Source organism: Neolamprologus multifasciatus, chromosome 7 (assembly GCF_963576455.1).
Source record: "Neolamprologus multifasciatus chromosome 7, fNeoMul1.2, whole genome shotgun sequence".
Lineage (NCBI taxonomy): Eukaryota > Metazoa > Chordata > Actinopteri > Cichliformes > Cichlidae > Neolamprologus > Neolamprologus multifasciatus.
This window is the reverse complement of record NC_140445.1, coordinates 10,079,340-10,092,020: the sequence shown is the minus strand read 5'-3', so window position 1 is coordinate 10,092,020 and position 12,681 is coordinate 10,079,340.

The window sequence follows — 12,681 nt, the reverse complement described above, 5'->3', positions numbered from 1 at the left end:
AATTATCAGCGCCGGAGAAGCGCCCGATAAGACATCGCGAACGCTTCCTGGCCATCCGTTGAAACTGTTGGGAAGACAACGTTGGAGAAACGTTAACATTTTATTTGTACTGCATAATCTGCAGATTCTGACAGAAATCTGCAACTATCCTTTGAAGTACCGCTCCTCTAAAACAGCAATAAGGATAATTATTAGGTTATCTACATTATTATGTAAATAACAAAATAACTTAAAGCAAAAATTGGGAAACGTGAAGTCCGAAGTCTTTATATTAAGGGCCATCAGTCAAACAATATTGTTTGCTCTGGGTCTAAACAGAGCGCGTTGTGTGTGACATCTTCTTTTGCGCATGCGGGCCACTTTGAGCGTTCACACTAGAGCGAGTTTGCTGTCGCATTTTATTTGTAGTGTGAATGGGCAGACAAAAAAATCGGATTTGATCAAAAAATCGGAATTGAGCATTAAGACCTGCAGTGTGAACGTAGCCTAAGGGAGAAGCCAGCCACCCTTTGGAGGAAGCTCATTTCCGTCACTTGTATCAGCAATCTCGTTCTTTCTGTCACTACCCACAGCTCATGACCATAGGTGAGGTTAGGAACGTAGATCGACTGGTAAATTGAGTGCTTCGTTTTTGCACTCTTTACCACGATGGACCGGTACAGCGTCCGCATCACTGCAGCCACAGCACCAATCCATCTGTCCATCTCCTGATCCCTTCTCCCATCACTCGTGAACAAGACCCTCAATACTTAAACTCCTCCACTGGGGGCAGGAACTTGTCACTGACGCAGAGTGGGTACTCCACCATTTTCCGGCTGAGGACCATGGCCTCAGAATCACTGGAGGCTGTCGCCTGATTAAGCCAACAGAACTCATCTGCGAAAAGCAGAGATGAGATTCTGAAAACACCCAAGTAGAAGTCTTCCGCCACTTCCGTCCATAAAAATTATGAACAGAATCGGTGTCAGTCAATCTCATCAGCCCTGTCTCTTGTCCTGTTCCTCCCTGTTGTGGGTGGCTCACTCCCTTCCTCCTCGCTTTTGTTTTGGTCACCTACTGCTGCGCTTGGCCCTGGAGTGTCCTCAGTGAGAGAGGAAATTTGGACAGGAGGCCTAATTTGGAAGGCCTCCGTCCTATCACCTCATCCATGAGGGCAAACCAGGGCCAAGTAGCAGCAGTGAGATTCCCACTGACTCTCTCTCCTGAGCCTGGATACTTGCAATCCTAAAGGCAGAGGTAATAAAAAAAAAAAAGACAGTGGACAAAAAAACAACAACTCTTAGTAATTGCATGTTTATTAACTTGTGTTCTTAAGAATTATTGTCTTGATAACACACATATGTACTTTGCATTTTTTAAAGTTATCTCATGTCTTCTGGCCTGCAATAGGGTCACTTTCCCCTGCAGGCCCATCATCTCCAGAATTGTCCTGATCACACACAACAAATAAGAGAAGAAAGGAAACCATGGCAACTATGTTAATCCCTAAACCCAAAAGTTTTCACAGCAGAACACCAGAGGAATACCGTTTGGACATCAGAGGTTCTGTACAGCAGGGGTCCCCGAGTCGTCTGCTACCGGGCCGCGAGAGTTGAGGCTCCGGTGTGAAATTTATGGTTTCATGGTTTGTATTGTTCCCTGGGTCTTTTCCCGTGTTGTAGTTGTGTGTCTTATTTTGAAAGAAATATTTACAAGTTACCATAGCAAACGGGGCGCATTGGGGGGCAGAGAGGAGGATGTTACTCTCAATGTTGGCGCATTTCAGGAGGACGCTGCTAATAAAGTTACACAATGTTCAAGTTCAAGTTCAAGTTCAAATTTTATTCACCACATGCAGTGGCAGGTTGCCCTGCAGAGGAATGAATCCGCTCCCCGACCATACACACACAACACAGACATCACATGGGGATACAAGTCAGAGAATGGTTGCATTATAGAAAAAAACACTTAAATGTACACTACAATGGGAAAGTACAAGAGGAAAAAAAGAGACCTCTGCTCATGCTGGGCTATAGAGGACAGCATGAGAACAGGAAACAAAAAAACTCCTCTGCACAGAAAGCACATAAATGTCCACAGTACAACATCATAGAGCACGTGACTAGCAACAGGGTTGGGCAGGGGATGAGGAGTAATCTCAGGCAACACAGCAGCCATCCTGCCACTGCGCCGACTCTCCAGCGCGGGCCCAGACCCGCCTCGTGTTCCCAGGAGGCAACAAGCACCGAAGGCATTGAAAGGGGAAGGGGGGATGAGTTAGTGCTTATCAGTGTAAGTGTATGTGTGTGCGTGTCAATAGTTCAGCTGAGACAGTGTCCTCCACCCTACCCCTTCCCCCTAGTAACCCAGGTGGCCTTGCATGGAGTGGGAAGGAACAGACTCAACACAGTCGTTATCAGGGAGTTTTTGTTCAGCTCCAGCCTTGAGCCCACAGCTGGCGCCGAAGGGGTAGCCGCATTATAATGGTGATTTTTCTTTTACAAACAACTCATGAGAATTTCAAGCTGTTTTTAACACTCCGACTCCGACACTGGTCTCTCAATCTCCCGTTGGATAGCTGCGAGTTTCTCCATGATGTTATTTACCTTCAATTCTGTGGTCTTTTCACTCTTTTGCTCACAGAGCAGATTCTGAGACCTCACGACTGCAGCCAACTGTAATCCAGCTTCCTCCCAGAGGTGTTGTTCTGAGTGGATTCTTCCCTGATGTAATCCAATATACGCTCAGAGGTGTTATTCTGAGTATTCACTGCGGCCGTAAGCGCCTCCAAGCTCTTAACCATGCTGCATTCAGTGAGCCCTTTCTGAGAAGCCGCACCTCGTCCCATTGTTTCAATCCCAGCGGGCAGCCTTGTGGGGGTTTGAACAGCCGGTTCCGCTTTCTTAATTCTCCGATAAGCCAGGGCCAAGCCAGCTCCGATCAGCAAGAACCCTGTTATCATGGTTCCGAATAGGTAGATATCTTCAGCGTCCTCGATCGTTTTAATAAATTGAGCCGTTTGGTCTTTGTTCCCCACAACAAATCACCATAACGATTAATTTAAAAAAATAAAAATCAAAATTAGCTGTATGTAAGCGGCAATACATGACAAAACGCGGGACCCACCATACAAGCTAGTTTACGGTTATTTAAATTGAAAAGAAACATGTCTATGCAGATGCCCCAAGCTTAACAACACAACCGCTATGACAATTTAACTTTTGTACAACCAGATTTTCATATACTTACATTTGAAAGTGTTTTCCTCTCCCGCTTCGACCACCGTCGTTATCAGAAAAAAAATCTCCTGTATGGCCCGCAATGAATCCTGGGATATGGTAGGACACGAAGGATACATACATAAAATTTACTCTTTGAATTCGGACAGCCTTCGTTGCTTCGCTGTGACGTCATTGCCTCCAAATATGTCCTTTGGAGCATCCTTCCCCTGAATTCGGACACAGCTAATGTTTTGTCTCAATGTCTCATGACAATGACATAAGCGATTGCGACGTTCGTGGCAACAGCTGTGTGCAGATCAAAAATGGATAATATAACGAGTGCGGGAGAAAGTATGAGCATGCAGCGTTTAAATCGTGGAAGAAAACTTGTTTTTATAGCGAAAAAACCCTAAACTTCCGAGCAAGCACTGAGTACGCTGCCACGGGAATATGAAATTCACAGAGAAACTCCCGGATCCTTCCACTGACATGACCACTGCGGCACATCTGCACCAGGGCAAACCTCCGCCTGTCCCACTCCTGCAAAATAGGTGAAAATAGAGCAACAGGTCCGCTGAGTCTTTCATTTTATTTATTTTCTGCTGTGTTTTACTTGCATGTATTTGAAAGAGTGAGTGTAAACACAAACAACTATTTTATTTTATATGCCGAAATATGCAGAAAATAAGTTTCAATGTTAAACAAATTTCAGTCAGAGAATGTTACATATAATTTCATTTTTGCTTGATGCATAAAGTTAAAAGATTCAAAATAATAAAACTAGTTTTAAAACGAGACTTTTTCACTTGATTACATTTTAGATGATGGATTGTGCAGAGAAAGTAGAATTGGGCTGAAAGATCTATTGTTTTATTACCTATTCAGGTTGTAAATCGTGTTTTTAAAAAGTAACTAAGTAACCAAGCAACTAATTACTTTTGAAAATAAGTAATCAGTAAAGTAACGGGATTACTTTTGGGGGGAAGTAATCAGTAATTAGTTACTGATTACTTTTTAACTTTAACATGCATTTATTACTTCCAGGCTGGACTACTGCAATTCATTATTATCAGGATGTCCAACAAACTCACTGAAAAGCCTTCAGTTAATCCAAAATGCTGCAGCAAGAGTACTGACAGGGACTAGAAAGAGAGAGCATATTTCTCCTGTTTTGGCTTCCCTTCATTGGCTTCCTGTTAAATCCAGAATTGAATTCAAAATCCTGCTCCTCACATACAAGGTCTTAAATAATCAGGCCCCATCTTATCTTAATGACCTTGTAGTACCATATCACCCTATTAGAGCACTTCGCTCTCGCTCTGCAGGCCTACTTGTTGTTCCTAGAGTATTTAAAAGTAGAATGGGAGGGAGAGCCTTCAGTTTTCAGGCCCCTCTTCTGTGGAACCAGCTTCCAGTTTGGATTCGGGAGACAGACACTATCTCTACTTTTAAGATTAGGCTTAAAACTTTCCTTTTTGCTAAAGCATATAGTTAGGGCTGGACCAGGTGACCCTGAATCCTCCCTTAGTTATGCTGCAATAGATGTAGGCTGCCGGGGGATTCCCATGATGCATTGAGTTTTTCCTTTCCAGTCACCTTTCTCACTCACTATGTGTTAACAGACCTCTCTGTATTGAATCGTATCTGTTATTAATCTCTGTCTCTCTTCCACAGCATGTCTTTTATCCTGTCTTCCTTCTCTCACCCCAACCGGTCGCAGCAGATGGCCGCCCCTCGCTGAGCCTGGTTCTGCCGGAGGTTTCTTCCTGTTAAAAGGGAGTTTTTCCTTCCCACTGTCGCCAAAGTGCTTGCTCATAGGGGGTCATATGATTGTTGGGCTTTTCTCTGTATCTATGAAGCGCCTTGAGGCGACATTTGTTGTGATTTGGCGCTATATAAATAAAATTGAATTGAATTGAATTGAATTAACTAACTTGACCAACACAAGTAACTTGACCAACACAGGTTAGATTTAGTTAGTTTGATTTCCTGAGTTGCCTATCCCAGAAACTTCCTGAACTGGCCTTTCTTGAGACTGTTGTCTTGCTTGGGGCATTGGCAGAAATTGGCTGAGATCCTGAGCTCACACTCCCAGAGACTGTCACTCTGCCTGGGGAATTCCCAGAGACTCTGCCTCCGTTTAAGATGCCAGATGCCAACTCATGTTGGTACAGTGATATGAGAAAGCGTTTGCCCCCTTCCTTATTTCCTATTTTTTGTATGTTTGTCACACTTAAATGTTTCAGATCATCAAGCAAATTTAAATATTAGACAAAGACATTACAAGTAAACACAAAATGCAGTTTCTAAATGAAGATGTTTATTATTAAGGGGAAACCAATGGCAGTTTATGCTCAAAAACCCTCCAATGTGGTTGAATTACAATAATTCTGCAAAGATGAGAAGGCCAAAATTCCTCCACAGCACTGTGACAGTCTCATTTCCTGTTGTAGCAAAAGCTCGATTGCAGTTGTTGCTGCTAAGGGTGGTAAGGTTTAGCAATCACAAGTTGCTGTTGTCAGTATACTGCCAGACTATTATGGGTCCCTTTATCCCTGCTATCACCACCAGAATCCCTTTATGTTTTGTCCTCAGTGTGTCCAGTGAGATGTCAGTCTTGTCTCTGTATTTCTTTACCTTAATTTCTGTTTAGTTGCTCCTTGCCCGCAGTTCGTCTCCTTTGTGAACAAGTGTTGGATTAATTCTGGGCTTACCTCTTGGTTGTTTTGTTATTTCTTTTTTTATCTATTTTAAAATTAGAAACATCCTGTCTCAGAGTGATGCTGAAAAACTAGTTCATGCATTTATTAATTCTAGGCTGGACTTCTGTAATTTGTTATTATCAGGATGTCCTAAAAACTCCCTAAGAAGTTGATCAAGGTTGCAGTAAGAGTACTGACATGGACTAGAAAGAGAGAGCATATTTCTACTATATTGGCTTATTGGCTCCCTGTTGAATCCAGAATCAAATTTAAAGTCCTGCTCCTCACATACAAGGTCTTGAATAATCAGACCCCATTTTAATCTTGAGCTGCTTTTCCATTAGTACCTACTCGGATCGACTCACCACAACTCAACTCAGAACGACTGGTTTTCCATTACAATTGAGTACCCTTAATGCGTGTAGTCATTGTCAAAGCAACATGGCTAAATGTCCTGTGACGTAATTAATATGCGACACAAATGCTACAACAAAGGTGAATAGTGAGGTGACGATATACCTGTTGCTCAGTCTGTGGCTTTTTGTCAGACTCGGGGATCACAGCGGTGTTTTTGTAGACATTTCCCTTGTTTAATAAATGGCAGTTTTAATTTTCTTGAACAAGGCACTCTCATGATTCATCGAGTGACATCACTGACCAGCCAATTGGTGGAATGTAGTCTGACAATGTCATATTTGAGTACCTGGTCGGATTGCTTGGAACCCGATTAGAGCAGGTACTATTTTAGTACCTGTTACCAGTTACTATGACCTAATGGACAACCCTGAAAACCATAGCAAACCGTGGCGAGTGGATCCGAGTAGGTACTAATGGAAAGGGGGCTTAAATGACCTTATAGTATCACCCAATAAGAGCTCTTTGCGCTGAGACTACTGGCTTTTTTTGATAAAGCATACAGTTAGGACTGGATCAGGTGACCCTGAATCCTCCCTTAGCTATGCTGCAATAGGTCTAGGCAGCTGGGAGATTCCCATGATGCAATGAGTGCTTCTTCTTCAGTCACCTTTTTCACTCACTATGTGTTTATACACATCTCTGCATTTAATTATTTGTTATTATTAATATAGGTCTCTCTTCCACACAGGGATGGACTGGGACAAAAAAATCGGCCTGGGCATTTTGACTAGAGACCGGCCCACCGGGTATTATAGGAAACGCTGTTGTGACACTGATGTATACTGTCTTGTTGATATATATGTATGATTTCTATACATTTTACATCAGATGACAACTTTGGTTGTAAGATTCAGATAATTATTTAATAAAAGCTAGACATTTTAAATGAGAATAAGAAAGAAAAGTATTTCTTTGTGCCCCCTTTTCCCTGTTAATGCCCTACCTGCCCCCTGGCAAAACTTTGCTAGATCCGCCCCTGCACAGTTACCAGTTGTCAGCTACGTTGAAAAGCATCCTGGTGTTATTTGTCTCTCAGAAGCAGTTCATAATTTCCCTTCAACTCATCCATGTCACCTAAAAGATAAACCTGTTTCTCCATCACCTGTTCAGCCCTGATGATTCAGCAAGGACATCTCTCAGCGTGCTGCTGCTGTTTAGCGTGACATCCGCTGGTTTCCTCTTTCTGGCACAAAGTAGGCAATAAACAAACAAAAAGAGAAAAGCCAATCAGCTGATCATGGATCAATTTCTTGACTGAAGTAGCAACAGGAGAGGGAGGGGGAGAGGATGAGAGAAGAAGAGGCAGCTGACAGCGTAAAGACACAGAATAACTCCAGCTTTGTGTCTTTTTTTCGTTCTAGCTGAAGAACAAATTGTGTTCCTTTTCACCTCTTCTGTTTGTCTGTGATATGTTGCTTTCAGAGCCGTTGCCCAAGCAAGAGGGAGGGTGCATCTGACCTCCTCGGCTGTAAATGGTCCAGCCCAGAGTTGATCATGACCAATTGGCCAATCCACCACCTTTCATTGTTTATACCGTTACAAAAAAACAAAAAAAACCATCGGCCTATAAAAAGAAAAAAAAAAATCACCATCGGCCCAAGGCCAGTCCAGCTGTGCTTCCACAGGATCTCTGTGCTGTCATTATCCACTCACCCCCAACCCATCGTGGCTGTCATGTTTAGAGCCATAAGAGTTCAAGAGACACTTTGTAGAGCAACTCAAACTCGTACTTTATTGTCAAAATCCCTGTAAGTTATTTCTTTTCAGAAAGTTGCTGTTCACAGTCGACCTTCACTTCCTGTTAAGTCTTTCACAATAAAAAAGGTTACACTAAAACAGAATAAACCACATCCTCCATCCTTTGATAACACCAAAGCCTTAAGAGAATATATACTGCATATATGAAAACTATAACTCTCTTTGCTCTTGTTTCCCAATAACCGTTTATAGAACACTGTCTTTATTCTTTACATTTAAACCTTTTTTCTCCCTTTCATAAATCCAGTCTTTGTGGCTTTATGACAACCCTGCCAAACCTAGTTCTGACAGGACATGGGTCAGCTGTCTTTGGAGTCAGAGCTGCAGGTGCTAATTGGTTTGATGCGGGCAAGGCGCCCTCTGTTGGTCTGATATTTTTGTCATCCAGTAATTCAGCTGTAGCCTTAGAATCTAGGTCTGAACACGGTAGAATCCGTGTGACAGTGTGTCTGCTGTGAGGAGGGCTCGGTTAGGGCTTGATTTCCTAGCAGGCTGACGAGTGGTTTGTGGTCATTCTCTAAGGAGAAGTGTCTCCCAATTAGAGAATCTTTAAATCTTTCATACATTCCCACGTTAATCCAAGCGCCTCCTTCTCCACTTGTGCATACCTCTGCTCCGTTTCCATTAAAGTGCAAGATGCGTATGCCACAGGTCTCCATTTGTCACCCAGTCCATAGAATGAGGCATCTGCAGACAGTTTTAACTCTTTGTTGCAATTTGTTGAGCACTGTGTGCAGTCTGGCATTGTGCTCCTGCTGATCCTAATCCCAAATGAGGATGTCATCCATGTGACCAACCACTCCCAGCAGCCCATAGAGGATCACTGACAATCCTCTGGGGCTGAGGCTATTCCAAAAGGTAGCGCCCAAAGAGGGTAATGAACATTGTGTAGTGTGCCAGAAGCCTCTATTTGCATCCAACTTACTGAAGACTTTTGCTCCAGCCAGGGATCCAAGTGCCTGTTCAACCGAAGGCAGGACTTTTCTCTGCACACTGCTTCATTGAGGTGAGTAACGTCAATATAAAATGTAAACTGAGTCATTTTTTGTTGGCACAGTGACCTGTTGGTTCTTCGACTCTGCTGATTACTTCCATGGAATCCATTCTTTCCGGTTCCTGTTTCACTTTTTCTAACAAAGGGATGGGGACCCATCTTGGCTAGGGAACAAGGCACAGCATTGGGTTTCAACTTAGTAGTATAAGGTTGCTGCATTAAACCCAGTCCCTGACCCAGCTTTGGGTAGTTCTCATTCAACACATTCACGTCTATGCTGTCTGCTCTACACACAAGGTTCACACACCCTTGACAATTACTGGTCTGCTTAACAATGCTATGTGAAAATCTTTTATAATAAACACATTTTCTTGTATTTCTTGTTCACCTTTGCATAATGTTTCTCTTCACATACCCAACACATCAAGGGGAGTACCACCTGGTCTATCTGCTTTACATAACTCTGTCACATATTAGTTTATGCAGCAATACATCTGGGCTGGGATAACAGAGACATCTAACTTTTTGGTTTCTGATAATAAGGACTGACCAAGGATCTGAACCTGTGTCTACAGAACCAAGGAACACGGGTGCATTATTACCTTTCTCTGTTTCTATCACATGCACAGATTTAACAGATTTACACGGAACAAATGAAAACAGTTCAAAACAAAGAACCAAAATTTCAGGAGGCAGACCGCATGGAAGAAGGCAGTGCCAAAACAGATCCAGAGGCCGACTGCGTGGGAAGCAGCGGCGGCGCAGGTGAAGCAGGTCCTGAGGCCGACCACATGACTTGGTGGATGGATGTGGCCTTGCACGCCTTGCAGGACCTGGAGGAGCCAGCAGGTGTGCTGACGTCTGGCGGAGATGGAGCTGGACCAGATGGCACGACGACCTCCAGCAGAGACAAATCAGATGGTGTGGAAAACTCTGGCGGAGAAAAACCAGACAGTGTGGAACCTCTGGCTGAAGCCAAATTTTAAAAAATTGAATTGTAAAGCTATTATATTATACTTATATGCAAGACCCACCCAAAATATGCAATACTCATCATTTTCTTTTAACCAGGGGTGTCAAATGCATGGCCAGCGAGCCAGATGACACAATTATATACGCCTGTGAGACAATTTCATATGCCAGTTATTAATGGCCCATTGGTATGCGGGAACTGAATGTTCAGCCCTGCTGAGAATCCATGCAGGCAAGGCTGGGACTTTATTTTCGTGGTCACACCATGCAGCCAATCACATGCAAAGACAGACTGTGATCATTATGTGAAAGAAGGAAGGGGGAAAGACACTACAAAGACAGCAAGTGTAGTAGTACAGGCCAGGTACACAGAGAGGCAGGGAAATTATTTTCAGCCATTTTCCATTGTGCAGGACAAAAGGTTTAAAACTTTAACGGGCCTTCAACCTCATAGTAAATGCATAAATATAAGGCTTTTAAGAAAACACTGAATGAAAATTGCAGCCTTAAAAAGCCTAAAATCACAGTCCATTATTGACTATTTCATAAAATAAAAGTTTCTTTGAATGGCAGAGATGCAGAAATGTCTGCATGTACCACAGAGCCATGGTTTAGTGTCTGAGTGTCTAGTTGAGTCTCACAGGCCTGAATATGCACTTGCAGCAGTTTTCCCTCTCCCAAAAATGCCCTCTGACAAGAAAGCCTATTTTGTGTCATTCAGTACTGAAGAAATTTCAACTTTCACAAATTCTGCCAAATTAGAAAAAGGCTTAGCTATGTTTCTAATAAAACCTCTGTGACTTTCTGAAGAAAAGAAAAGTTTATAGTTACTATAGAAATTTCTTAGTGACTGTACTGTCAATCTGTAATTATGCATACCTACTAATGATGTATTTTTAACCTTAAATGTGCTGTGAAGTGTTAGTAATGTGCAGTTAATTAGTTTAAACTGCAGCTAAAATATAATCAGTTGGTCTATAAACAGTTTGAACATCAGTCGAAAACCTAAAATGGTCATAGCTGCATGAAAATCTAGACGTGAACAGGTTTGTTGTTTTATATTAACGGGTTTTGAGTTTTCTGCTGGTAAAATAATGTGCTAAGGATGAAAAAAACAGCACTCCTTAATTGTTGCTGCTGTTGTTATTACAGTCAGGTGATGGCAAGAAAATGAATGAATCTCATTAATTGATGTGAATGTAAACTGTGTTCCAAATTATTATGCAAATTGTATTTAAGTGTTGTGAAGATTAAATATGTTATTTTTCAATTACACTCATGGATGGCATTGTGTCTCAGGGCTCTTTGGATTACTAAAATCAATCTCGGACACCTGTGATAATTAGCTTGGCAGGTGAGCCCAATGAAATGAAAAACTACTAAAGAAGGATGTTCCACATTATTATTGTACTATTAAGAGATTTGTGGCTGAGCCACAGCACACATGGGTTCGTGCAGATAAAGGCACAATGAGGAAGGTTTCTGCCAGACAAATACATTGGATTAAGAGAACGTCAAGGTGTAGGACCCTCCAGAGGCTTGCAGTTATGCATAAACCTTCTACTCGGCCACCCCTAACCAGTGCTCACAAGCAGAAATGGCTGCAGTGGGCCCAGAACTACATGAAGACTAATTTTCAAACAGTCTTGTTCACTGATGAGTGCTGTGCAACCCCGGATGGTCCAGATGGAAGAGTAGTGGATGGTTGTTGGATGGCCACCATGTCCCAACAAGGCTGCGATGTCAGTAATTACGTGGTGGAGTCATGTTTTCGGCCGGAATCATGTGGATTCCAAGCTGGTCAGCCCCTTTAGGCTCCCTGAAGGTGTGAAATTGACCTCTGAAAAGTATGTGTACTTTCTGACCGACCACTTTCTTCCATGGTACAATATAAAAGACCGTTCTTTCTGCAACAAAATCATCATGCATGAGGATGCTGCAAGGAATACTATCTCATGCTGCAAGGAATACCTCTGCATCATTGGCTGCTATTGGCATAAAAGGAGAAAAACTCATGGTGAGGCCCCCATCCTCCCCTGACCTCAATCCTATTGAGAACCTTTGGAGCATTCTCAAGCAAAAGATCTATGAGGGTGGGAGGCAGTTTGCATCCAAACAAGAGCTCTGGGAGGCTATTCTGACATCCTGCAAAGACATTCAAGCAGAAACTCTCCAAAAAACGTATAAGTTCCATGGATGCAAGAATTGTGAAACTGCTATCAAATAAGGGGTCCTATGTTAATATGTAACTTGACTTCTTAAGATGTTTTTGATTGAAAAAGCTTTTGATTTCAGTAAATATGATCTCCTAATGCTGCAAATTTAACAAATGACCATTTTCGGTTCTTTACAACCTATAAAATGTTTTGAAACTCTGTTGTGCATCATAATTTGGGATAGTGCATTTTAAGCGTGTTATTTTTGAAAAACATACTGTTTTCACTGGGGTGTTTGTTCAGTAACATTCCAATTATAGTCTAATGCTTGATGACTCGAAAATTATGCTGACTGTCACTTGGATCGACTATTTAGGAAAATCAGAGAAAATGTCATTTGCATAATAATTTGGAACCGCGGTGTAAATGTGCGCCAGAGCTTTGCTTCTTTTGTAAATGGTCATTGCAGTCAGGCGAAAGGC